Source organism: Gavialis gangeticus, unplaced genomic scaffold, assembly GCF_001723915.1.
Source record: "Gavialis gangeticus isolate Ggan-Ray unplaced genomic scaffold, GavGan_comp1, whole genome shotgun sequence".
Taxonomy (NCBI): domain Eukaryota; kingdom Metazoa; phylum Chordata; order Crocodylia; family Gavialidae; genus Gavialis; species Gavialis gangeticus.
In genome coordinates, this window is record NW_017729025.1 from 56,152,756 (window position 1) to 56,180,078 (window position 27,323).

At 46.1% G+C, this 27,323-nt stretch overlaps 1 protein-coding gene across 4 annotated transcripts in view; it reads left to right on the forward strand.

Moving 5' to 3' along the window:
• Nucleotides 1-27,323, forward strand: part of SYNDIG1L (synapse differentiation inducing 1 like) — a 98,785-nt gene that overhangs the window by 62,484 nt on the left and 8,978 nt on the right. Inside the window, exons 1-2 of one of the 4 annotated variants that reach the window (XM_019518822.1) lie at nt 7,051-8,878; nt 9,497-9,672. The exons of 2 other annotated variants lie outside the window; for them this stretch is intronic. The gene's annotated coding sequence lies outside the window, so the exon portion shown is untranslated. Of the gene's footprint in view, nt 1-7,050; nt 8,879-9,496; nt 9,673-27,323 lie in introns of those variants that run through there. One more of the 4 variants, XM_019518824.1, reaches the window with a different exon arrangement.

Genomic DNA, 27,323 nt, shown 5'->3' on the forward strand with positions numbered 1-27,323 from the left:
TCTCCAGTCATCCACCCTGGGTGCCAATATTGGCTTGCAGGTATGTGTAGCTTTCCTTGACATACAAAGCTACACCTCTGCCCCTTTTCTCTGCATGATCTCTCCTGTACAGGGTATACCTGTGTCCCAGTCATAGGTGGAGTCCCACCAGGTCTCCGTTATCCTTATGAGATCAGTCATTCTTGTTTAGGAGGAAGACCAGTTCCTCCTGTTTGTTCCCCAAATGTAAGTAAGTATCCCATTGGAGGCCCTAGTCTTCTCTACACATCGTTCCAGGGCTGGGATAGGGGTGGATTCTCTTGAGTGCCTTAGCCTGCTGGCTTTGCAAAAGTTGCCCAGTGGGCTTGCTGTGGCAGTAGTCCCCCCCATCCACTGGCGGGCTTAGTTGAAAGCCCAGTCGAGCAGGTCGGCTATTCCGGCTGAGAAGAGCTTCCTCCCCAGTGCAGTGAGGTGGAGGCCATCTCTTCCCAGCAGACCACTGCCTCTCTCACCAAAGATCGGACTGTGATCGTGGAAGCTGAAGCTTTCACGATGACACCAGTCCTGCAGTCTTTCGTTGACTACCTCAATCCTCTTCTCCCTCCTCAGCCCATAGCCTGAAACTGGGAGGATCAAGGAAAATACCACCTGTGCCTCCACCCCCCAAAGCCCTGTAGCCTCTCGTGACCTGGCTGGGATTGTTCCGAGCTGTGTCATTTGTGCCCACATGGATAAGAAGCATAGGGTAGTGGTCAGTGGGCCGGATGAGCTTCTGATCCTCTCCACTACATCCTGGATACAGGCTCCCAGGAGGCAGCAGACCTCCCGGGCTAAGGGGTTGGGGTAGCAGATTGTACCCTCAGTCCCCCTCAGGAGGGAGTCTCCCACAACAAGCACTCTGTCTTTGGCCTTAGGGAGAGCAGGGACAGTAGCTGTTAGTGGTCCTCCCTTGCCTGCAAGATCTGGCTGCTCTGCAGGTTCTACTGGGGCTGCAAGAGGTTCATACCTGTTGCAAAGCTCCGGAGGGGAGGGGACCCTGGTGCAGCAGGCCTTGGGGCCGTTAACCAACTTGGTCCAACCTCCTGGCTAGACAGTGTGGGAGATCCTCAAGCCCTCCCTTGTCCTGGAAGGTGACCTTGGTGTACCCTCGGACTCCAGGGGGTCAAGGGCCTGGCGGTAGGAGTCTATCGCCTGCTCACAATCCCTGATGGTGCACAGTTTCTGGACTGCAGTCTGGAGCTCCTCTATCTGGCACCCTAGAGACTCCAAACTGGAGCAAACTTTGCAAGGGGAGGTGGACATGCTCCCGGTCCCATGTGCCTGGAATCATGCCAGGCAGCCCCTGCAGCCAAGAGCCAGAGACTCTGTCTGCATGGAGCCCAGAACCATGTGTTTCATCTGGGTGGAGATCTCAGAAGTGCCAGACGGGGAGGTCTCGGACTCCAAGGGGACCCTCAGGGTGCCGCGTGTGGCCATCCACATTGTACGACTGGTAATCTGGCTACTGCTGTGACTGCCTTCCCCAGTGCTCACTGGCAGGGCCTTAAGCCCTTCCACTCGCCCTCCTGCATAAACTCCCACGCTAACTCGCGTGCCAGGCCTAGAAGCACTCTTGTTTGCACATCCTGTTCACAAGCCTCCGGTCACGTGGCTCCCCAGGGGGCCAGCAGTTTACTAGCTGACCTGTTGATTAGCTTCAAAAAGCCCTAAGTAGTCACTGTTCTGTCTGCCTGACCCAGTGAAATTGGAGACGTGCACACACAGACACCTCTCAGCATTAGCTAGCATATCATATGCCTAGGGTCTATAGGGCTGAGGTCTGTGCTATGGGAGCAGGGTGGGGATTCCTGCTTGAGCAGAAGGCAGCAAAGTGGGGGTAGGGCAGGGGCAGGCAGACCCTGCTGTACCTGCTGTCTCTGCTGGAGCTCCAGCCAGGGAGCAGAGGGAAGGGGCCAGCTCTGCTGTGGAGCAGAGAGCCCTGCCCAGCCCAGACAGCATGCCAGGATGCTGGGGGCGTCTGATTTATCTTAAACCAGCATGGGGTCTGGGACAGACATTGCATAAACTGGTTTAAGCCAAATCAATTAAGTCTGATACTACATTCAATCAGATTCATCTCAAATCAGTTTCAGCCATTTTCAAACTGGGTTATGTGCACTGAACAGATTGAAACCAGTTGTGTTCTGTTACAGGTTTAAACCAGTTTCTGATTACATAAACTGATTTATGTGTAATGTCTGTCCCTAGCCACAGGCACATGCACACAAGTTTCTCCCTCCTTCCTAACCATTCTCCGTACTATCCTGCATACACATGCGCACCCACATACACAGTAATTTCCCTCTCTCTCCTGGCCTGTTAACAAGATCTGATGATGTGGATGACTTTTGAAAAGATATTGGAACTGAAAGTTTGCATCTTTCCCCTTTCAGTCCCCTAATTCCCAGTGGGACTGATGCTACAATTTCCGACAAGTAAGATATTTAGTACCCTGTGCATCAAGAAGGTAGAGGCGCCCAGTAGTGTAACTAGGATGTAGCAACTGGGGCAGCCGCCACAGGCATTGGCGACATGCAGGGAGTGAACGGGGGTGCACATGCACCCCCTGAGATTGGCAGTGCAACCCCTGTGAAAAGCGCTACCGATATTGCCAGCGGTGCCTATGGGCAGTCACCAATCACTGCCCCCCATGCTTCACTGCCAACACTGCCAGCGGCATCTGTGGGTGGTTCCCGATCTCCGCTGGCCACTGCCACCGCTGCTGGCAATGTCTGCGTGTGGTCACAGACCACCGGTCAGCACTTGCCACCTCACTGCCCGCTGTCAACACCGCTGCAGCTGCCTGCAGGAGCTCCCTGCTTGGCCTGCCCTGCCACTGACACCACCATGGCTGCCTGTGGGAGCTTCCCGCCCCCCGCCGACACCGCTGCTGCCACTGGTGGGCGGTTGCCGTGCCCCCCACCCCCAGGCTCCAGGGGCGCACATCATTCATGACCAGAAGTACTGACTTGGGAGAAACAGAAAAAAAAACAGCTGCTGCCATGGCCACACAATTGAGCCACATGACAGCAGCCAGAAGTCACCACTGCCCCCATGTGTCACATCTACCTTGGATGCCCGGCTGCCTTGTTTTGCCTCTGAAAATACCATCCATCGCTGGACAACAAAGCAGGAGAGAGACACTTTTCAAAAAGGCCACCAATAGACAGCTGCTGTGATTTCCATTCCACTGAAAGCAGTGGGAAACGGGGCATTTTGCAAGAAAGTAGTTATTTCTGTGTAGCAAAACACTGTGTCCTTCAGCCACTGCAGAATGAGACATTTTCAGTCATGAAGAATATGGAGAAAATGATATTAATCTAAAAAGAAAAAATATTCAGATATTGGATGTATGTGGAAAATTTAATGAACTTTATACAGAAGGTTTGATCAGTTTATTCTATTTTGTTACTGGAGGTATTGGAGGCATAATAAGGTTTGGTAAAAAAACATTTTTGAGTCCAAACATTTTTAAAGGACCTCAGTTTAACTCCTAAACTAGTGGTTTCTTATAAATTAATGGAAATGCCATTCTACACTCAAAAGATATTATGCTGTACTTTTCACAGCAGCAAAGAGATTGACTACTTCTAAATGCAAATCTCAACTTACCCAAATTGTGGAGTCAATATTGGTGTCTCTGTAACAATGGCACTGCTATTTTCTTTTCTGTTTTTAAAACAACTTAAAACTAAATTTGTTTTTTGGCCACCACTGTGCATTAAACAGATGGTTTTCCCTGTGCCATCCACAGTGACACCCACATCTTTTCTCCTAAATGATTACAATGAATTTAAAACTCAATGGTGTATATGCAGAATCCAAGATATTCCTTCCATGTGCGTTACCTTTCACTTGTGCACACTGAATTTCATCTCCCATTATGTTGCCCAATTCATTACGGTAGCTTTGGTTCATCCCTCTGAACCTCTCCAGACTTCTCTAGGTTTGACTCGCCTCATAATTTGTTATCGACTCCAAATACCAGCCCTATCAGTTCAGCATTCCCTGAACCTCTCCAGACCATAATAAATATATATTTTAAACCAGGGCCACTTATTTTGAACCACTCAGTGGGTGCTAAGCTCTTTTGAAAATCAGGCCCTATTTGATGTGTCCTGGGTTCAGTTTAATCCTGCTGGCTGAGTGGAGTTTTTAATGCTGTTTGAAATTCTTTTGCACAATCATCTCGAGTATGATTCCTTTTCCTTTAATCTTTTCTTTCCTCCCTTTATCTGGCTTTTTGAGGACACCAGGCAGCTGAGTCCTCACCTTTGTAAAGTCCTTCCAATTATTTTAGGTGTTTTAGTATTTTTTCCTCGCTGCTGCTAAATCCTTGAGCTGAGCTATCCACTTGTTAACGTCTGGCAGTGATTCAGACTTCCTGTTTAAAAATTATCTGTTTTTGGCTGTCAGTAATGCAATGTTAACAAATTTGTCCTGGCATATTTATCTGTTGCAGTGTCTGTTGTTCAAGGAAGAACACAAAGCCAGGACATATTGGCAATGATGCTTTAAATGTTTGATATAATATTTACTTCTTCCTCCAATGCAAGGAAGCTCCTGAACATAAACCTAAGTTTTTACTTATTTATTTTACGTCTGGGGCAGTTGTTTTTTTTTCTTCAAGAGGCAGTATGAGGTGGCATAACATACAACACAATAATATATTAGCTAGCATTTAATGCAAGAAGAACTCATTTCCTTTGGCCACATTCATTCAACTAGAGGTCTCCCTTGCTACTTTGTACTGAGAACAGAGGACCATTTATTTCAGCATCTTTCTAAAGCAGGGGTGGGCAAAATGCGACCCGCGGGCCAGATGCCATTCTATCTGGCTCTTGAGGACCCTAAAAATATTAGAAAATTAATATTTATCTGCCCCTAGTTGCCTGTCATGCAGCCCTGGATGACTTGTCAAAACTCAGTAAGCGGCCCTCCTCCCGAAATAATTGCCTGCCCCTGTAAAGGGTCAGTTTTATTCATCCCAGTGGGTACATAAATATCACAATAAGGTTCAGCAAGGCAGGAGACATATATTATTGCATCAATCTTTCCTGGAGTCTGCTTCTCTGCCTCTTCCATTAAAAATGTTTCTGACTTGTGGGGGGTTTTCCTCAGCACACCAGATGAGCTACCTTTTGGACCAACTTTTACTAGGTCATCCAGTCCTTCTGCACAGAGCCACATGAGGAAAGCTCACAGTGCATCCTGTGTGCATTGCCTCTCTTTTAAAGTATCCATCTGGATTGCATTCATAAAAGTTATCCCAGACCCAGAATGCTTAAGCTATTTTTGCCCCTACCACACACACACACATCTGCAGTGACTCTATCAAAGAAACATCCTGGGTCAGGGAAACTTTGGTTCAGGATGTTAATGTTGCCTTATCATTGTTAAACCAGGGGACACAGAGCTGCAGCTCTGCTGTTAAGTCCTATCTGTAGGAAGTTTGGGCTAATCCCCTACCCTGTCTGGGTAATTACAACGTGTGCATTTTAATCCAGCGATTGTGTGTGGCTGGTATGAAGGACACAGCAGCTGCCCTCAACTGACGGAAGCAGCTTGCAGGGATTTTGATGGGGCTGCTGTGGCAGACGATTACAGTTTGGTAATGTGACCAGTTTGATTTCCAATCCCTCCGTCCATCCTTCTAGTTCTGTTGCGCTTGCATTTCAGCAGCTTATCCTACAACAAAGCCAAGATGGCTTTCAGGGAATTAGCAAGATGCATATCAGGGTAGTTCATCTGGCTCACCACCTTTTTTTTGCCCTTCTGCTGCAGTTTGAGGTAGGAGGTTTGCTGAGGGAGAGTGTGACAACTAACTTTGTGGTCATTTGCTTCCAAACCCCCAAACCCTTTAAATTCTGCTAGTATTATAAAACCTTTGCGAGAGCTGTTCCAGAGGCCTCATGGTATGAGCAAATGGGTTGCTGTATATAAGGAGGCTTTGTTCATTTCTGGCCCTCTCTGTTTACCTTTAATTATCACACACTGTCTGAACTGTTCTGCGAGGGCTTTGATAACTGAGGCAAACAACAGGAGCAAGAGTGGGGACTCTGTCCCCACCATGCGCCAGCTGACACCGTGCCCATAGATTCCAGCAGTTCCTGTGGATGTGCAAAGGATTTTTATCTAGGATTTCCACCCTGCTAATGCAGTTGCCATCAAAACTCAGTGCTCTTAGCTATGCAAAGGGAGAGTCCCGCTGCCTCCTGCCTGGTTCATTGTTGCTCAGCGTTTTGTTTTGCCCAGTGTCGGTTTGGGGCCAAATCTCAATGTCGATTCCAAACTTCCCACAGATTCTAGGAGTTTGTAACGGGGCTTTTGCTTCAAACCAATCTTGATTTCTGTTCTGCAGAGTCATCTGCTGATGCTGCCTGGAGCTGCATGGTGTGAGGCCACAGGGGGATTGTTTTGTTATTAGGGACAACTCTGGGCTCTGTATATGAGATTTTCTGGAAGGCAGCCCATTGCTGAGGGTACAGGCCTGTGTCTGAAGATGTGCCTTGGGATTACTGTGCCCACCCCAACACACACCCTTTCTGCCACTGACAGGATGTGTACAGTCAAACACTTGTTGCAGCCTGTAATGAGCTGACAGTCAGTCAGAGGTGGCTTCCTGTGACAGAAACAGTCAGTTTATGCTGCTATGGACACGAATGCCAGCTCTCAGAAAATGAAGCAGCTCTGCTCCCATCTTATTCATCAGCACAATCCAATCATTCCCTCTGCTCCTGCAAAATTATATACACTGCTGCCACAGAAAAAACAAATCTTGTCTCCATGAGGCTAAGTAGATAAGACACTGCCCCTTTGCCTGGGCTGGAACTCCAGCGGCACCAGAGAAGCAGGTCATCGGAGCTGCCTGTACCGGCGAAATAACCTGCTGCCTGTCAGCGAGGCACCTGTGAAGCCGAAGTCCTGTGGAATCAGAGCAGAACGGGACTTCCTCCTGCGCTCGCAGGGAGCACCTTCTGCACAGAAGGCACAGCCCTTACCCTCTTAGGGCACTGGGCCTCCAAGGGGGCGATGATCAGGGCTCTCTGGCTTTTCAGTGGCCTAGAATTGCTGTGAGTCTTCAGGGATGCAGTGTGGATGGAGCCCCTTTGAACAGAGGAGATGCCACATGGGATCATTTGAGGACCATCTAGTCCAGGACCTTGCCCCCAGTGGTGGCCAGCAGCAGTTCTTGTGAGGAAGCTGTAAGACCCCTGCTGCAGGTAGATGAGGAATAATCTGCTCACACATCTGGTCCCACCTGATTTCTGACGTTGGCTGGTGCCCTGTATCACGCGTTAATGCCCCTTTATTAGCTGTGTGTGAGTGTTACTGGATAAGCTGGAGCTAGTCAGGATCCAACTGCTGGGGCTGGCTGTACTGGTTCCCTAAGCTATGGAAAAAATGTAGGGGTATGGCAGTAGTAGGCCAAGGACGTGGTGTGGGAGCATTGTGAGGGGAGGAAGGGAAGACTTGAACCCCTGGGGGTCCTAGAGACCCTGGCAGACTGGAGGTGATGTGGAAACAGTGTGATTTGGAGCACAGGCGTAGCAGGGCAGTGCCAGCTGCCACCAGCTGATGGTGGCAGTTTGGTCAGCCACCTCTGCAGCAGCGACCTACTTTTGTGTCCCCAACCTTCCCTCCCACCCCAAAAGTGACAACCAGGGCTGCTGCCCTAGTCTCCCTCCCCACTCAGTTATGCTCCTGATCTGGGGAACTGAAGCACTGCAGGAATGACGTAGCACAGCATGACAGAAGCTTGAGCAGCTGGGGTCACGGCATGGGCAGGGTTTAAGGGGGTGAGGGAGTGGGTTGTGGGAGGCTAAAGAGCCAGTCTGAAGCATTGGGGAATTGCTGCTGGGGTTTTGGGAAGCAGCACGAGCTGCGGGCTGTACCAGGAGAGAGGGTGGTGTCATAGAAAAAGCTGGGCTGTAGGGACTTTCATCTCATCTCACCTTACACTGTTGTAAATCAGGATGGACACCACTGAGCAAGCTGGAACTGCACCAGTGCACACCTGTGCACATGAGAGCCAAATCAGAGCTTGATGTTGTTGAAAATCTGCTGCTTAACAAATAAATCAGACACAAAGCAGGATTTCAGTTTTTCCACCCCACAAAAGTAGCCAAATGCAAGCTCTGGGGCTCTTCGGTGGCTTGAGCCAGCCCCTGCTCCCTGGAATGGGGAACATGCTGGGAGCTAGCACTGGGCCCGCTTGCCTTATAGCACAAGCACAGCAAAACCCAGCTTGTCTTTCTGTAAAAATCTTGCTGCCTAGAATGTCTCTTTTTTGTTTTCTTCCCGCTGGCTCCATCCCCAGGGCGCTGTGGGAGTGGGAGAAGGAAGAGCAGGGCGCAGGGACGTTCCGAGAACAGAAAGGATGAAAAAGGCAGAGTTTCTGACTCATTATCCGAATTAGCAGGAAAACCTTCCTGGGAAGCAGCCATAATACGGGGATGATTTCAATGTGCAGCTCTCATTAGGGAATGTTTGCAGCTGATCAGACCGTAGCAAGAGCATGAGAGAGAGAATGCCAGGGTCTCCTGACACAAAAGTGAAGTAAGGTTTTGCTGCAGCTAGAGGGCTGTGCTGCACATCTCCAGTCCTGTCTCTGGCTGTGCTGCTGCACATCCCCAGTGCCGTCTCTGGCTATGTGGAGGCACTATTCCCTGCTACCATACCTGGTGCTGTCACCGACTACCTGAGGCTTCTGAGCAAAGCAGCTGCAGAGTCCTTCAGAGGGGAAGAGCCTGAACCCTTCCAAGGGAAGGACTGTTCCTAGCCAGAATCATGCCTGGCCCATGTTTACTCCTGTTACCTTCTCTCCAACTTAGCGGGTGAGGAATTCTTCATCGCTCAGGTAAGGACCATCGCTGGACTTCTCTTATCCAGGGCAATCCCCAGCTGTGATTAAACAATAGCAGGGACAGAACTGGCAGACAATAATTTCTGGGGTAGAGGGAGTGTTAGGATTTAGTAAAAGTTTTGACCCCAGCATTTCAGAGAAATCGCCATGGCACCTTTCAGCCTGCCCAGTGAATCTGAGGCAGCTGAAATGAGAATGGCTACGTAGGCTTCCCTTTGTATGGTGACATTGTGCTAAAGTTTGGAATTTTTTTTCATGGCTAAAAACTGAGAGTTAATCCATGTATGAGAGAGATGCTAGTCACATCCGTCTGTGTGTCTGTGGAAGGCACTCAGCCACCACCTTGAATGACATGGTTTAAGAACTTGAATAGGTCAGAAAAAGCCATTACTTTTGTTGGTTAATTGTAGCAACAGAATGACTGCCAGGAGGCAGGTCCCTTCTACGTGTATGCATATCAGTCCCCTTTGAATCTAGGCTTGCAGAGTCCAATCAGCTCTTGGGCAGGGGCTGTGGGAGAAGAGAGAAGCGTTCAGAGTTTCAAATGGTTTAAGGGGAATGAAAGTGCCTTTTGTGTCTGAGCAGCTTCTGGTTTATAATTCATTTTCGTAGGCCACTGCAGGTTTCATACAAGCACCTGCTGTTCTCCACATCCACTTTACTAAGCTGCTTGCTTAGCTTCTAAAAACTAAATTTCCGTCTACTGAGTGCAGAATCTGTCACCAACAGACATCTCATCTCCGAAAGAACGCTGAGCGGAGATCGATGGTGTGAGGTAAATGATAGGGGTAAGTGGAACTGGATCTGAGACTAGCTGACTTGCATAGGAAAAGACACTTTGTCTCTAGAGGGTAATAGATGGCTACTTTATTTCTTGGCAGGAGGAGGAATTGGCCAATCAAATATGTTGTTGCTGCATTTATCTAGCAAAAGTTTCTTGTGCAATGAAGATAACTGGCAGATTTACTGCCTTTGGGAGCTAAATCCCTTTCACTTTAACTTCCTGCTTCTGCAGGGAGTAAACATGGTTATTAAAGAGTGAGTACTTCACTGCAGCTTCAGCCTGGGATCATGCAGCACGGTGCCATGCTTGGGTACCACTGTCCCTCTCTGTCTGCATCCCAGTCTTCAGACTTTGACATCTGGGCAGAGCAGCCAGGCACACTCTGGAAACTCAACGATTGGTATCCCTTTTATATTCTCTCCAGGTCCCCTTGAGACCATTTCTATAAAGACTCAGCCCTGTCCAGTCTGGGTGCCCTGTAGTGGAATAGTTCAGTATTTTAGCAGGGCTTGGTCTCTTGTGAGAAAACCAGACTCTGTCCAGGAAGGCTTAAACTGAAAGGCTGTCAGAAATCTGTGTAATGAAGGGGATGTCTGCCTGAATCTCTGGGATGGAATCTCAGAAGCTGAAGCAACCTGTTAGCTCATCCTGCCACTCTCCTGGGACCTGGGGCTGGGACATTCCTCATGGGGTATTCCCTACCGTTTTCTCCAGGCTAGTGGTGAATGTCCAAAGAACGTAACTGCCCTTTGGTCCCTTGGAGATGAGCGCACATCCTATGGGAAATGTTCACGGTCATTTCACAAGGGACAATATTCTACCTCAATACTCTCATCCCTCCATGTTGCACCCTTTTCTGCACTGCCCTAAATTACCCTTTTCCTTCCCTAGAGTTTACACCCTTCCAAAAGCTGCAAACATATTATTGTTTGCTCCTTCAGTCTTTCCTTCCCAGGGCTTTCCTACCTTGTCATTGCTCTTTCCAGTTGTCAACCTCTCCCTAGAGATGGGTAATGGAGTCCCAGATAGGTTTATCCCAGGGATACATGCTTTCCTTCCTCCAGCACATTAGACCTTGGGGTGAGCATTCACAAGCTGCATTGGTCTTTCTGTGCTTATACCACCTGCTGACTTCTGTGTTGTTTGCTGTCTGCTCCACCATTGTGTCTCTCTTAGCCATTCATGCTTTAGCTCCAGCTCGAACACTGAGCCTATTTTTGGGGAATGTTTTCATTAAACATCCCAAACTGAACTGTATTTTGCTCTTTTTCTGCATGTATTCAGACTTCATAGATGCAGGGACCAGAGGCTTTAGAGGCTTTAGAATGGGATTAGGAAGCAGGAGACACAGATTCATACCTTCTTCCTGTGACTTACTCGCAGTGTGCTTTGGGGAAGTCCCTTAACCTCTCTGTGCTTTGGTTTCCTCAGTGGCAAAGTCAAGATGATCAGCAGGACTGTATAAACAGCTGATTTTTTTAGGTGAGTGGCAGAACCCCTGAAAAAAATACTCATTTAAGTCAAGCCAAAGTGATTTTTTTCTGTTATTTCTTGCTAAAATGGAACAGTCACTAAAATAAAATAAAAATAATAATTTGGAGCTGGACAAAATGTTCCATCCAACCTGAAAGACAGCATCATATTTAGCTTTTGCATGTCTTTTATTCCATAGTTTAAAAGTGAAGCTTGTTTTCTTAATGAAATATTTGGATTTTTTCATCATTCATTTTTCTTTTGGGCTTTGTTTGGCTGGCAGTATTCTCTCCATTTGCCCTGAGGCTGCATTTTCCTGTAAATACACCATTTACCTGCAAAAATTTTACCCAGTTCTAGTACTAAAGCTTACTGGACTCACCTCACAAGAGGGAGAAAATGAAATAGTGTGTGTTTGGGGATTCTTATCTACCTCAGTGGTTTTCAACCTTTTTTCATTTGTGGACCCCTCATAATTTTTGAATGGAGATGCAGTCCCCTTTGAATTGTAGGTGTGGGTACTTACATACTTTTGATTGATCATAGTCACCTTTCACGGACCACTTAGACGTAGTCTGTGAACACCCAGGGGTCCGGAGACCACAGGTTGAAAACCACTGATCTACCTAATCAAGTCCCAAGAGAAGCACAGGCATAGTTTGAAGTACAGAAGCAGTTTAGAAAGATTTCCACGGGGCTGCTTGTGTGTTTATGATTTGACACCTGCTTACAGCAATGTAATTAGGGCGGGGTGTTTGGGACAGCCAACCTGGGCACCATTTTGGGGGGACAAGTGGGAGCAAAAAAAATCCACAGCCACTGCAGTTTCATGATCATGTGAGCAACCTGGTGGCAGCTGAAAGTTGCAGCTGCCCCTGTGCCACAGCTGCCCTGGGTGCCTGGCTGCATTCTTATGCCTCTGCTTGCTTTGGTGTTTTGTGGGATTGGGTCCTAGTGTCCAAAGGATGTTGGAATCTTTACAGATGTCTCAAGGTACACTTGTCTTTTACCACAGGGCTTGGAGCAAAGAGGTGGCTCTCTTGCTGAAATTTCTTCCCAGCTTTTCCTCTGGGGAGTCTGTACTTCTTCCTCAATGAAGAGTCTATGGGGCTGTATCCTAGACCCTGCCAGCTGTCCAGGAGCTGCATGGGTCTCTGGGAATTTTGATACATGGGAGGCTGGAGATTTCTGCAGGAAGGCTCACAGTTTGCAGCCTTGCTCTATAGGAAATGTGGAGCCCCACTACTAGAGATACTCTTACTTGACTCCTTAAACAGAGTTTCCTACCAGAGAGGATGGGAGGCCACAGGCTTATGCTGTTATGTTCATGCCCTGAGCTCTTCAGTCCTTGGGGAGAGATATTTGCCCTTCTCTTTCCCTGCTGCACCGCAACTGCAGAGTGCCCTCCCTAGAGACTGGGCAAATGGGGGGTGCTGCCACTGTAGGAGCTGAAGGTGTATGTATTCAGGAGGGCAGGGGTCAAATGTGGAGCATTCTGTCCCCCTGGATAAGCCTCACAAGAGCAGTCAGCCCCTCCATTGGCTATTCTTTAGGAGCACCATAGAAATGTAGAGCATTCCTGAGAGGGGAAATGTATAAACCCATCCTCACTATGGTTTGCTTCCCCTTCAATATCACCTGCAAATGTCCTTACCCTCCATTCCAGATCTTTACTGAAGATGTTCAGTCAGACCAAACCTAATACCACAGCTACTCACCAGCACTAGACACTGCCCCCACCTCATTTGTTGCCCTTTGTTTTTCCTCTTTGTTGAAAGTCCTTTGGCAGGTTCTCTGACATCTGACTCTGTTAAACCCAAGCCAAGCAGGCTGGTTTCCAAGTCAGACTGTAAAATCCACAGTATAAAACCCACATGATTGTGATTCCATGTTGTTTTCAAGCACCTGGGAGTGTGCTGGACACTTAGTTGGATAAAGCAAAGGTCAAGCACCCAACCCCAGAAGCTCTCAATCTAACTCCAGATGTAACACAACAAGAAGGAAAAATAAATGGCTGAAAAGGGGAAGAAAGGAAGAATAAAGGTAATAAGACAATGAGATCAGAGGGTGGCTCAGTGAGACCAGGCGCAGCATGATGATTCTGTTAGGAAATCCAGACATGATACCCACCCTCTTCATTCTTCCATCATGCCTGCCTCTCTCTAGCAAGCCTCCATGCACTGTGCTTAGCTGCAGGTGCAGCCTGAAAGCTGTTTGTAGCTGCCAATGAGCAGAGGAAGATAGGGAGAAAAAGAATGAGCCCTTTTGAATGGTGCTAGAAATGAACAGGGCAGAGAGAGCTAGGGTTCAAGGGAGCTCCTTTTTCCACTCTCGGGCTGCCACTGTTCAGACTGTGCTTGGAGGATGCTGTGCTCTGCAGCACTCTGGGTTGTTTGAACATAGCCCTAGTTCAGGCATATTGGTTGAGAATTTCCAAAGCACAAGTGGAAGTTTGGTGGGCAGCTTCTGTTGACATTTTTCAAAGGGATCAGGATACCTGTTAGGCCCCTTGAGCACAACTACAGAGCAGAATACAGTGCCCGGCAGCTATGAATAGGCTAGCCCATGTCCCAGAAGCAGCATAACCATGTGTGAAGGTTGTTCCCAAAACTTTTAAAACCAAGTTGGACAGATACTTTTTGAGGATGGTTTAAAAGAAATGATCCTTCTTTGAGTAGGGGGCTGAACTAGAAGTCCTCCTGAGGTGCCCTCCAACCCTACTTCTGCACTATTCTGTGTTTGCGTGGAGCTTCATGCAGGCTAATTAGCCTTGCTGGGAAGCAGATGACGTTAGCTCATTCAGAACTAGCTCAGGTCTCTGTGCTGCACTTTGCCATGTAAACATACCCTTCATGCCTTTGAAAATCTCCCCCATCATCTTCATCTTTAAACATACCACTTGCAATGCATTAGATTTCTGTTGGCTGTAGGATGTAATCTTTATAACTTGGGTTAACCAATCTCTGGACAGGGTTTTACTCCCTCCCAACCATATGGAAAATAATTTTAGGATTATCTGGGAATTGTATGTTCCCAAAGTTCTCATATAGCCCTGTTTGCAAGGACACTGAGTTGAATATAAGTAGTTAAAAGGCCAAAGGCAGGTGATATTATTTCTCCCATGTTTATCCTGAAAACAAGATACCCTTCCTATTTCCACTAGCTCCCACCAGCTTCAAGGTGCACTTTCTTAAAGGCACAGGGAAAATTTCCATCAGACCGTTTTGTTTTCAAGCACATCAGCCGCAAAACCAAAAAGGCAAAGCACTTTGTCAGACTGCAGCTATTAATCTGGGTAATAACGCACGCTATACAATTTGTATCAAACAGGAAACTCTTAGCCTGAATTTGAATGGAAAGACTTGCTTATTCACTAGATCCATGCACCAGCTGAGTGCATCTGTGAGGAATACTTCAGAGTCTGAAAAGCTAAAATAGAAATGAGCAGTGACAAAATACAAGTTAGTTTTTAAAGTGGTAGTAGATAATAAATGCTGGAAGTAAAATATTGTTGATAGGCCCTTTAAATATAGTAGCAGCAGCAGTACAATAGTGCACCCATGGGTCACTATTAGGGTCAGGCCTCATTGTGTTTTGCATGATAGACAAAAGGCCTTTGTCCCCAAAGAGCTTACAACCACAATTGAAACAAGAAGGATAATAAATATAACAAACAAAGGATGGCAGGGGAGAGAAACAAAGAGTAACAGTAGCAAGATCAGTTGGTTCCACGGGTTCAACATGATGGTTCTGAATGTTTAAGTGTGTGTATTTTGAACAAAGAAAGACAAAAGATCTCTTTCTCTCACCATCTTTGGTTAGTAGAAAGGGTCTTGAACCAGAAATCTGAAGGGTGGGGGGTCACCTTGCCCATCCCTTCAGGGTTGAGTATTCCATGTGCCAAAGGCAGCATGGGAGAAGGCAGTAAGAGAATTGAGTAAAACATACAGATGGCTCATTGAGCCTGGTGTGTAGCTAAAGAGGTGGTATGGTAAGAAGAAAGGCTGGATCAGTAGGGAGGTCAGAGTCACAAAGGATCTTGATGCTGAGGTCTTGACTTAGATGTTATAGAAACTGAGACCTGGTGGATGAATCCAAAGTGGGGGTGATATAGGCTAGAAAAATGTTTTTGGCAGAAGATGTGCTGTAAGGGTACTGCAGACATATTCTGGTACAACAGATATAAGCAACCACAGGAAAAAACAGTTGGAGAATTAAAAATCATAACCACTAGCACATGAAATCAGCCATAAGCAAATTGCCATTCATTAGCACAAGGTTTCACATGTTTCAGTAGCAGCTGGTACTTTTGTTTCATCCTTAACAAACACTTCTTAGAGGGAGCTGTGCTGGCCAGAGTTCCAGGGAAAGGCAAAGCTAGTTTTAGGAACCTTCCAAGCCTGGCAGAATTGTACTTTTGCCTCCAGAGCAGGTCTCCCCTGCAGGGAATAGTGGTCTTAAGGTTGGGCTGGATGATCTCTTGAGGTCCCTTCCAGCCCTACTTCTCTATGATTAATGAAAGACAGTGCTCTCTCTGAGTTACTAGTATTTGTACTTTGACAGAGGCCACGAGTCTGTTCGCCATGCTTAAATGTTCCACCTGGGCTTCTCTCCTGGGGGACTGGATGACAAACTCTCTCTCTCTCTGTCCTCTTTTGATATTTCTTTCCTGGTGTTCTCTAGGCATCCTGTGTTTGCCAGGTGTGGTGAGATTCAAAGCTGAGCATAAAGGGCTTAAAGTATAGACCCTGCCCTCAGCTTACCTTGTTGCTGTGTTGTGGAGTCAGCTGCAGAATTTTAAATTCCCATTTGAGTGTCCCAGATGCCCTGGGCTGGCGCCTTGTTGTTGAGATGGCCCATCAGAACCCTGACAGCTGGCACCATGTAAGACACGTACGTCTCCCAAACTTATCTCATGGGTTAATTCCTCAAAGGGCTTGAGAATTTGAATGACAACCTGTGCCAGACTCCACTGTGCTAAAGGCAATGCTATGACCTTCACTTCCTCTGAGCAGAAAATGATCAGATCCTGTTCGTTCTCCAAATTTAAAACACCCAATTAATCACTTTTGTCTGACATGATTTGCTCTTCAAAACCCCACGGTATTGCTTATTGCACCTGGCTCCATTGCCCACTAGTTGTGGAGAAGTGCCTATTTATTCCATTATGTTACCAGATATTGAAAGTAGACGAACATGGACTGAGGTGGCTCTGGTGCAAATCCAAAGTAACTGCACAGAAGTCAGTGGAATGACATTAATGTAACTATTGGCACTACTGTCACTCTACTGTAGGTTCTCAGAGCTTCCTACCTTCATTACTGTAATCTCATCCTCTCAGACCTGCCTGGCATCCACTGTACCAGCCTCAGTCCATTTGAAACACTGCTGCTAAGATTGTCTTCTTGGCCCTAGAAACTCACTGGCTCCGCTTTCTCTAAAGCACATTTAAGCTATTTGTCCTCACCCAGAAAACCCTACACAGCTCTGCACACCCGTGTATGTATTCTTTTATCTTCACACAGAGGTGTAGCAGGACAGCTCCATGCCTTGGATACCTGTGGTGCACAGAGTAGTGGCAGCTGTTTTGGTACCAAAGGAAGCACTGTGACCAGCTGCCACTGTGGCAGTGGCTATATTTATACTCCTCCCACAAAGGCAGGTCCAAAGGCTGCTGTTCTGGTTGTCTCCCCCCCCCAGTTATACTACTATTTTTATATGTTGCCCCCACTGTCCACTCTGCTCACCTTCTTCCACTCTCTATTTGGCCACCTCTCTGATAAGCACCTCCATGACTTCTCCCATGCCTCTCTGCTAGAGTTGGATGCTCTCAAGGAGCCTTCTCTCCTCTCTTTCTCCAGATCACCCTTCAAAACCTACGCCTACCTTGATGCCCACTGGACTTCTCCAGCTGATAATGGTCTTAGGAATTTTGTGGCATGAAAAGACTGCAGTGAGTCACTGTAAGCCTGTTAAGTTTGCATGAAGCAGATTACACAATCATGTGTTCTTAGCACCACTACCTTCTTGCTCCTGTACCCACCCTCTGTTTGATAGATTGTTGTGTTGCCTTTGTTCCATCTTGCATTGACAGGTCTTTGAGCATGATCTCCTGAGGTCCCTTCCAACCCTAACTTTCTATGATCCTATCTGCCTTGTCTTGCCATGTGTCTGTGCAGTCTCCAGCCCAATGCAGGGTACTAGAGTAATAGAAGAAGTCAATAGTGGGAGTGAGATCAGAACCCAGGTAATTGCTGGAACCCAGTTTTTCTTTTTCTGAGGAAAGTACAATATTTGTCTTTCTCTAGCTTCCTGGCACATCTCCAGTTTGTACTTCCCAGTGGTTAGTGGTAGAATTAACTACTGGTAATTAGCTAATTCCTATAAAGCCCTACAATGTGTGTCACTCTGGCTTGTTAATTTGTAAATGTAAACAACAAACCTTGCATAAACAAAGATAACTTCAGGTGGCTGCACTGCAGTTGCAGGATAAGGATCCCAGAGTGTGCCCTGGATTCTAGTTTGTTACATCTGTAAAGTGGTCTGAGGTCCTCCAGGATGAAAAGTCCTTGAGAAATGCATGAGCATTATGATGCCGCACCAGATCCAACACTGGATCCACACCTTTTCTTGTTAACAAGGGGGACCATCAGCACTTGTGTAAGGTAGGATGTGCAACAGGACGGGCGGGGCTGGCTCAGGCTCCCTGTATCAAGCACCTACTTTGGAACCAACTCTTCGCAAAAGGAAAAATTCGCTATCCTTTGTAGAGTAACTGAGACATCTAGTGGCTGAGTGGAAATATATATACTGTATCTCCCTTTTGGATTTAATGAGAAACTCTTATTATTTGGGGGGGATTCTTTTCTATAGTGATGATGCACATAGTATGTTGGGGGTGTTCTAGATATACAAAAAAGATACAGTCCCTGTCCCTGGAAGCTTACATTTGAGGAAATAAGCAGCCTGGAAAGGACAAGGCAGTGGGAGATTGCTGGCCCATCACGTATCGTGCTGTTTACAGCTCTTACTTTGAGCTCTTCCACACACCTCTTGTCTAAGTGTTCTCTAACCTGATTGAGGTGGGAGGTGAGCCCCTCATCCCCCAGACTGCATTGGATACTTTTCATTGGATTTGGAAGGAAGGACAATGGAAATGTAAGGGACGCTGCTTCACTTACTGCTGCTTCACCTACTGCCATTAGACTAGACCTGCTCCAGGGTCTGGAGTTTGATTTTCTGTTTCACACTATTAGGAGAAGTGTTTGTCTCTAAGTAGTTAGGAGGAAACCGTGCTGCAGAAAAACATTTTTATCTGCAAGAACAAAGATTTGATTTCCACCTGGAAATTGACCAGCTTGACTTGTGAACCTCCAAAAAGCAGCACATGGCCTCCCAATTCTCAAAGCAATTTACCCTCTGACAGATACAGGAGCCTATCACTGAGGCAGCTGACTCTACACCTATTAAGTTAGCAGAACAAATGCTGTATTCGTTACTTTCTGGCTCTATCAAACCAGTCACATTGGAGCTGTGAATTAGCTTCTTTTTCTCTCAGGCACCCTGACATCTCCATAATGCTGATGCACAGTCTTAGTGCTGCTTTCTCCTCCTCACCCACTCCCACCCCAAGTATCATTACATATTTCCCTGCAACAGCTTTAAAATCCCCTCACTCCTCATCCCAGCTGCTCAAACCCTCATGAGCACCTGATACACTGCCTGTCCTGAACTGTCTACTCTACCTATTCCTGGGACCAAAGCTGAAGGTTCCTGGCTAGAGGGTCTTGATTCTCTGCTCAGGGTCAGACCAGTCACCATATTTGGGGTCAGGAAGGAATTTTACCCCATGATCAGACTGGTATGAACTATGGGAGTTTTGCCTTCCTCTCTACCTGGGACCTCTTGAGTATATATTGACAACATTTTATAAAAGCACGACACTGGCTACCATAGTTCCCTTGCTTTACCTCTGCTAGGTTAGGATGTTAAGGTCTACATTGTGTCAGGTTTGATGGTAGTCTTATATAGAGTTTAGATGATAGTTTATATGTGATGGTTTGAATATGAATAAGGATGATCCTGCCTCAGGCAGTTGTTGGAGTAGATGACGTCTACAGGTCCCTTTCTGCCCTACTTCTCTATGACTCCCAGCCCAATATCGCCCCGGTGAAGCAACCCCTGGCCACTTTCTCCTACTCTGTGGTTGCTGATGACTTTCTCGCACTGTGGGTGCTGTATACTGAAACTGAGGCACAGTAGCTGCCTTGGAGAGGCCCTGACTGTACACCCAGGCCCAGTCTCAGGCTCTCAGTCGCAAGCATGCTCATTGACGTGCACTCACAGTCAGTCTAAAGTGGGTATATTGCGTCATTTTCAGTAGCTAGTGAACATTAAAGGAGAACAAATGTTTGGGGGGTGCTTCATGGCTGCATTCCCAAGTGCAGCACACAAGCAGTGTCAATAAGCCTCTCCACCTCCCTCAGACCTCCCCCATCCTCTCCACAATGCTGCTCTGACCACCTGGCTCCCTTGTTCCACTAGAGACATCCTTTCCCAACTCAGATCCTTCTGTGGTTCCCTTCCGCTTCTGTATCCTATTCCATCTCTTTGGTCTGTTCTTTCAGGCCCTTATCTAACCACCTCCTACAGCTCTGCATTAATTTCCACCTTGTCATCCCCTACCACACCCTATTCGAAATCCACTCCAAGCCTCTTTTTAAATAGCTGAGGCACTTGTACACATGACAATGGCACAATGTACACATGAAGAAAATTCCCCTTTGTGTGGCTTAATGGCATCACACATTACACATAAGCAAGTTTTGGGGGTTTTAAATGAGTTTGCACCATTGCAAACTAAACTACATCCCAATGTAGTTTAACTTTCAACATTGCAACTTGGAACATTGCAGCCATTAGTCAGCTCACATTTGTTTAATGCAACCATTGCAACCATGTTGAGGGATGCTTTGAAGTCTGTCCATCAGTGTACCCATAGCCAAAGCAGGTGTGACTATTTAAGGTGCCACTTTCACTTCAGTTGGAGCAGGCACTCTTCTTGCTGCTGCCCTGTTATTCTGTCTTTGCCTCCCTAATCATACCTCTCTCCAACAGCTTGGCCAGAAGCCTGGCTGTGGAGCTCAGTACTTCTCTCCAAATCTGACAGTATGACTCAGTGGGGAGCACTCTTGTATGTCAGCCAGAAGTTAAAATTTTGCACCAGGATATTCTAACCTCCTCTGAGGGTGTTTGGAGAGATGTAATGCTATTGTAACCTGATAATGAGCACGGAAAACAAAACTGAATGGTTACCTGGCAGAGCAATTAAACCATGATTGATTCTTGGACAAGCTACTTAATTTACCATTAGCTTGACCTATTATACCCCACATCTGTGCCAAGTGTCAGATGGGAATCCAGGGCTATCCTCTGACACAAATACTCACTGACCTGTCCACTTGTAACTTATTGCATTGGGTAGGGTAAACATGTTGGTCTAGTCTTGAGAGCTGGGGATGTTGGAGCTGGGAGGCATCAGTCACACTGTGATCTGAATCCAGACTCTGATTTAAAGTAGCTGGGGGCAGAGCAGAATCTGGCCAGATTTGTTTTTTCTTTAGCTCCATGTGGATCTGTTGTCTGGGATCCAGCCCTTGTGATGAGAGCAGAGCACAATGCACAACTATATATTTCATGTTTTGTTGACAGGCTGGACAGGGGGTGCACGGGACTCTAATCTATAGGCAGAGAGCAACAAACAAAGCATTCATTGGTATCTGATAAGCTGTATCTCAGTCAGACTGCAGTTACAGCCCATCTCTTGCCACCTGACTGAGACTCCTTCCTCCTATGAGTGTATCTCTCTCCCTATATTCACAGTATGTGCATGCATCTTCCCTAAACACCCAATAACATCTTGCTGCTATTATCTACTGCCACTGTTTCACAGACTAGCGCTGCAGGGCTAATAGTTATGCATTCTGTCCAGCGGTGTTCATAATGAGGATGGCGTGTGTCTGCTCTTAGCTTATTTTGTCTGTTTTGCAGCTTTCTCACTTTGATCTGCCTGTTTCATTCTTTTTCTCCAAAGCCTAGTGATGGGTAATAAGGGCCCAAATTAGTCAGACTTACTGTAGAACCCAAAGAAATCAAATCTGGTTTGGAAATTATTGCATGATCTGTCAGTCACTGTCTTTCCTGGGGTCCATGTGTGTGAGTGGCTTTTTTTACTGTTGCTTTCCTTGTAATCCATCCCTGGCATCATCATTAACATTATTATTATCATCTCAGTTAATTGGTAGGTGCTATGTGAGCCGGTGCAAAGCCACAGTCCCTTTCCTGATGATCTTCATGTTCACTGCAAAAAAATGTACTTACATGAGTGTACTTGTACACAAATACACATACATGCCAAATGTGTGTGTATTTGTATGTGTGTATACAAGTTTCTTTGCAGCGAGCAATAGAGTTCTTTAATGAAAGGGTTAAAGATAATTCCCCTTTTTTACAAGCACTGATCACTCCATTGCATGCATATGTGTACACACACACGTTTGTGTGGATGTGTATGTTGCACACACATTTATAATAGAGCGATCTTGGTATCTAAAGGACATAGGAATTATATTTAACCCTTCAGCTACCATATCCTTTCCCCTCCACCTGCCTAAGCTGCTTCTGTGAGATCGGAGGTGTGAGGGGAATGTTCTAATCCTTTTGGGTTACAGTGAGAAGCAGGCTGTTTGCCTGCATTTTATTCTAGCTGAGCATAACGGCTGCGGGGGCCTGACATGATGTCCCTCAATGATCCACCTCCAGTTAAAACACCAGCTGCAGAAAAATTATGAGATATGGTTTCTGTGGCTGTACTTCATGGTGACTTTGCATATTTATGAGACTTGTGGTAGGAAGGTCTTACTCCTCATTTCTCTCCTCATCCTGGGGCCCATGTTATTTAGCTTTCTCTCTGCTATCATAATAAGATTGCTGAGAATATTTCTGTAGCTCTCCCCCAGAGGAAAGATTGATGACTATAACCTCCCCAGACTGAGTCAGCCCTTTCCTCAATACAGCAATTCCTTTTCGCAGTCTCACTGAAGCCACAGCTCTGTGGGAGGTCTCAGACCAGAAATGTTGAAGTGACCTTTTCCAGATTCTTGATCCCACTACAATGAATATCCAACTTTCTTCTCATTATAACACTGCTCCTGGGAGCCAGGTCCCTGAGGTGCTGAAAGGGAGAAAATAAGAGAATGTTTAATATGGTGGGGTATCTCACATCACAACCAGAATGGAAATCACAGTTAGCAAGGGAGAAAACCATGCCCTGCCAATACAAGAGTGATGGTGCTTTCATTCGGTGCTTTTTTGTTTTAAGGATCCCAAGCAATTGACTTTTATCACTCCTCTTGGGATGAGATGGGATTCTGCAGCCCACTTTCAAGGACTTTCTTAATACTGAGACTGCATTATCCATCATTCTCTTGCTTACTCCCAAATTTACTCTTTGAACATCATCCCTTCTAGTGAGAGCATCTACATGAGATGTTTACTGTGGGGTTGCCTAATTAGTTCCCCAATAAAGTCTCCACATCTACGTGTGCACCCCTATTAGGCCTCAGTAAGCCAATAAATGCCACCATAGGCTAATACTTGTCAACACAAGTACTATCCTGTGGCGGTGTTATTTAGTGCACAGCAACTCACGTGTAGATGCTGACGGGATTGGCTGGGGCATGAGGGTGCTTCAGTGCAGGGATCACTTGCTGGCTAGCCCTGCACTGGAGCTCCCTTCTGCCCCAGCCAGCGTCTCCACAGCACATGGAGCCAGATTGAAGTGGCGCTGGGCTGGCAGCCCCGACAGCCAGGGTTGCTCCAACTTGGCTCAGTGTGCTGCGGTCCAGGGCACACATGTAAATGTGGCACATGGGAGCAGTAAACTCTAGCATGAACTGCACTGGAGTTTATTCAGTTGAATTAATTTCATGTGTAAACATGTGCAGTGATTGCAGATTGTTGACACTGTTTACACTGTTATGTGACCTAGCTAGACAGACGTTGCTCTATCAATCTTTCCTTGTAAATCTGTCTCTTTACCTCATTTTTGTTCCTCTTCTTTGAATTCTGTCTAGTGAACCAACATCTTTCTAATAACAAGGGTCCCAAAATCAACATAATCAGCTCCAGTAGCATCACAGCTTTCCAAAAAAACCCCTGTCGCCTCCCTGATTTCTGACCTGATGCCTCACATTGGCCTTCTTGCTGCCACTATTAGATTGCCAGTCTTACTGGCCGTCCATTGTAACTTCTAGGTCTCTTTCAGATATTATTTCTTCCCAAATCTTTCATTCCTACCTGGTTGCCTGTTTCAGAATCTTTTCACTTAAGTTTTTTTCCCAATCCAAATTTCATTTGATCTCTTCCTTGTGTTTTTAATTTCCTTAGGACACTTTGCATTGTTACTTTTCCCAGTATAGGGCCATATAGAAATGGCATTGTTGTGTAGTTTACCCTCTTTTCTCAGACATTACTGAAGATCTTTAGATCCAGACCAGAGGTGACTGTCAGATATGCAATAATCTACTAAACTTCATCCTGCCATCATTCCTCAGCACCCTTCACTCATGGTCCTTCACAAAGTTTTCAGTCCAAGTCAGTGATAATTTCCAGTCCACTTAAGCTTGAACTAGAACATTTTCATGAGACAAGTCACCAAATGTGCAGGGATTAGTCTCTTTTTAATATTTGTGTCATTATTTTACTAGAAATATAATTTAAGTTTATAGGAAAGTGATGGTCAGGTTTATTCATCTTTTCCTGAAGAGTGGGACCACATTCTATTCCATTTTCCCATTCCTGCCCTCCAAATCCAGTTCTCAATGCATTGCGGAAATAACAGTCAGTGGCAAAATAAATGTATTATATCATTTCTTTAATATTTAAAAAGTTATTATCCAGGCTCCTATACATTCCTTAACCTGCCTTTATTCATAATGCATGTTACTAGATCTCCTTACTTATTAGTTGTTCACATATAATTTCTCACCAGGTTGAGAAAATGAAGAGGATGGGGCATACTTCCGCATGCCAAGGCAGAACCACAGGGATGAATCCAGGATTTTGTGTGGGAGCAGCAACCAGCATTGCAGGGGTGGCTGCACCCCCTGCTGCCAGCCTCCCCACCCCAGGGCAGGCAGACCACATCTCAGGAGCAGCAGCTAGGGCCTTATTTTAAGTCCCTCAATGATGAGGTAACAATCGTCCCTGCCCTTCCATGCATGGAGGCACACCCCCCTCCACCCCATCCCATTTCCTTTCTCTTCTGCCTGCTACTGTCCCCAGTATCCCCAGCTGCCCCAGGGCTGAGGGGAGGCTCCAGAGCTCCTCCTGCCTTGCTTCAGCTGGGCTGCATGCCGAGCCAGGTTCAGCCACAGACAGCAGCTGCAGTAGTGGCAGGCAGATTCCCTTCCCCTGCACCTGCTCCTAGTCTGGCAAGGAACACCCAGGGGGACCAGGCAGGGAGGAGAAGCTCACTCCCTGCTGTTGCTCTCCCTGGCTGAGCCCGGCTTCCCATAAAGCCCAGCTGGAGTCAGCAGAAGTGACTTTGGAGCATCCCTCTGTCCCTACCCCTTGAGCAGCCAGAGACAGCGGCAGCAGTGGGTTGGGGAGAGGAGGAAGGGAAGGTGAAGAAAGGGGAGATGCTGTTGTGTATGGAGAAGAAGGGAGTGGGGAAAGTCTTACCTGATTTGGGGACTTCAAAAAGTCACCAGCTGCTGCTCCCATGGCTGCAGCAACAGAGAACAGTGCGTCTGTGTCACTGCATCACCTGTGAATCCACCCCGAAGAGCCATGAACAACGTCTGTGTTAAAATGGATATGCCTTAACGATGCAAGGTAGTGCTGAGGCTGGGGTGGGAAGGGGGAGGAATATGTGAATTATTTCTTTTTTCTGAGATGTAGCTCAACTTTTATAGACTTAGGGAATGCTGTCCTCAAGGAAGGAATCGAAACCCCACTGATAGTGATATTTTAAGCCAGATTCAACACTAGAAATTATACAGTAGGGAAAAAATCTTGCACTGGCTTTTGAACTAATTGGGCTCTTCATTCTCTAGAGTTTTTGATTCATGCTTCTTTATTTAAATTTTCTTCTTGAGAGTGGAGTTAAAACCCAGTGATATGACATGTATCAGACAGAGTGAAATACCACAGCCAGCCATATACCGGATAGATGTGTTTGCCTATACTGTATAATATACTTCAGAGAAAGAAATGTCTGGAATCTCTGAGGAGGAGGAATGTTTTGTACTTCAAGACAAAGTAAGGTTGCCACTTGATTTCTGTTTAGGAGACAGGTGCACGATGATGAAGCGTAGTAAAACAGAATACTTGACTGTTAGAAGTAGCTAGGTAAGTGGTATCTTGTCTCCTAGGAAATTTGTATAGAACAACATTTGCTTTTATTCCCAGGTGAGTTAGGACATTGAAATATCAAACAGTTTCCAAGAACGGAAGATTCCTAAATTTTTTAATTCAGAAATACAAAGGGGGGGGGAACCTTATTATCAAACAAACATGTTTCAATATTCTGAAATGGGGAAAAGAATCGTTTTAGATTGACATTTCAGAATTAAGTGTTTCACTTAATTTTGCAATCTCATTTAGATTTTACTGATAGAAGCTCAAAAAAGTTTGGCAAATCAACATTTTTCCTACAAAGCCACATTATCTGAAAGGAAATGATTCTTCACTGTCATTAAAATTCCCTCAGCACTATGCCTCAGTGCTAATTTGCAGACAGAAGTGCTGTCAGGGGCAGATTTATGGGAGGATTGCACTGGTGCACTTGCACCCCACTTTTATTTCTGCTACACGCAAAGTTTAAAACCAGCTGCCTGGCAATGGCAGCAGCATTTCTAGCCAGGCAATGTTGAGAGAGTCAGTTGATTTCATGGCTCATTATCATCAATGTGATCCCTTCTAACCTCTTCATTCCACAGGTGTTAATGACCTTCTTTTCTTTTTAACATCTTGATGTACCACCAATCAAGCTATCCCTTCTGGAGTTCTGATGTCTGTTAGCTGCACCTGGTAACACAGCTCTTATTTCACAGCCCTGCATATTGTTTTTAACTCACTCCAATAAATTCATATTTGTTTTTGCCTCAATCTTAAACTTAATAATACAACCCTAGGCTCCTAGCATTTTATTAAAGCTTCTAGTTTCTCTTTAACCAAAAAAATGTGTCTTATTTTATATGGTATGTTGCACCTCACACTCTCTGCATTCCCATTTTCAAAATTCTGGATCCACCCATGAATGCCATAACCTACACACAGAGCTCGTACTGGACAAAAATTCCCTTTCAGTGTTAAGCTCCCTTATTTTCCTTTGTATAAAAACTATTGATGGCAAGCTCCTAGGCTAAGAACAAGACTGGAATGTTATTTAAAGTATCCTTGCAAAGGTTTGTCTATCTTTCTGGTCTTCTGTTCTTTCCCTCACTACCCACCATTCCAGGCGTTAAAGAACTCTAGTCATGGAAAAGTAGGGCTAGAAGAGACCTCTAGATGTTATCTGCTTCATCCCCTGCCTGAGGCAGGAAGATGCCTATCCAAGCCATCCTACACAATCATAACCTAAACTCTACATAAGACTACCGTCAAACCTGACACAATGTAAAGGTAACACAGGGGAACTATGGGAGCCAGTGTCTTGCTTTTATAAAGTTGTGTCAATATACATTCAAGAGGTCCCAGATAGAGGCCCATGCCGCCTGCTACAGAGGAAGGCAAAAACCCCCATAGTTCATACCAATCTGACCATGGAGTAAAATTCCTTCCTGACCCCAAATACAGTGATCAGTCTGACCCTGAGCAGAGGGGCAAAACCTTCTAGCCAGGAACCTCCAGCTTTGATTTGAGCAGGAGCATTGGTATACCCATCACATTCCCCAGCCTTGGCTGTACCCAATACCCAGTGCCTCTGGGAAGGCTTAAAAACACCCTCATACATATAGCAAAATAAAGGGGAAGTGTGGGGAGGGCAACCAGCAAAGCCCGGAAACATGGGAAATACCCATGGCAGAAAATAGACATAGCTACGCCTAAATCATCTCTGACCAGTGGCTGTCCAATCTCTTCCTCAACACCTCCAGTGACGGACAGCCCACAGCTTCC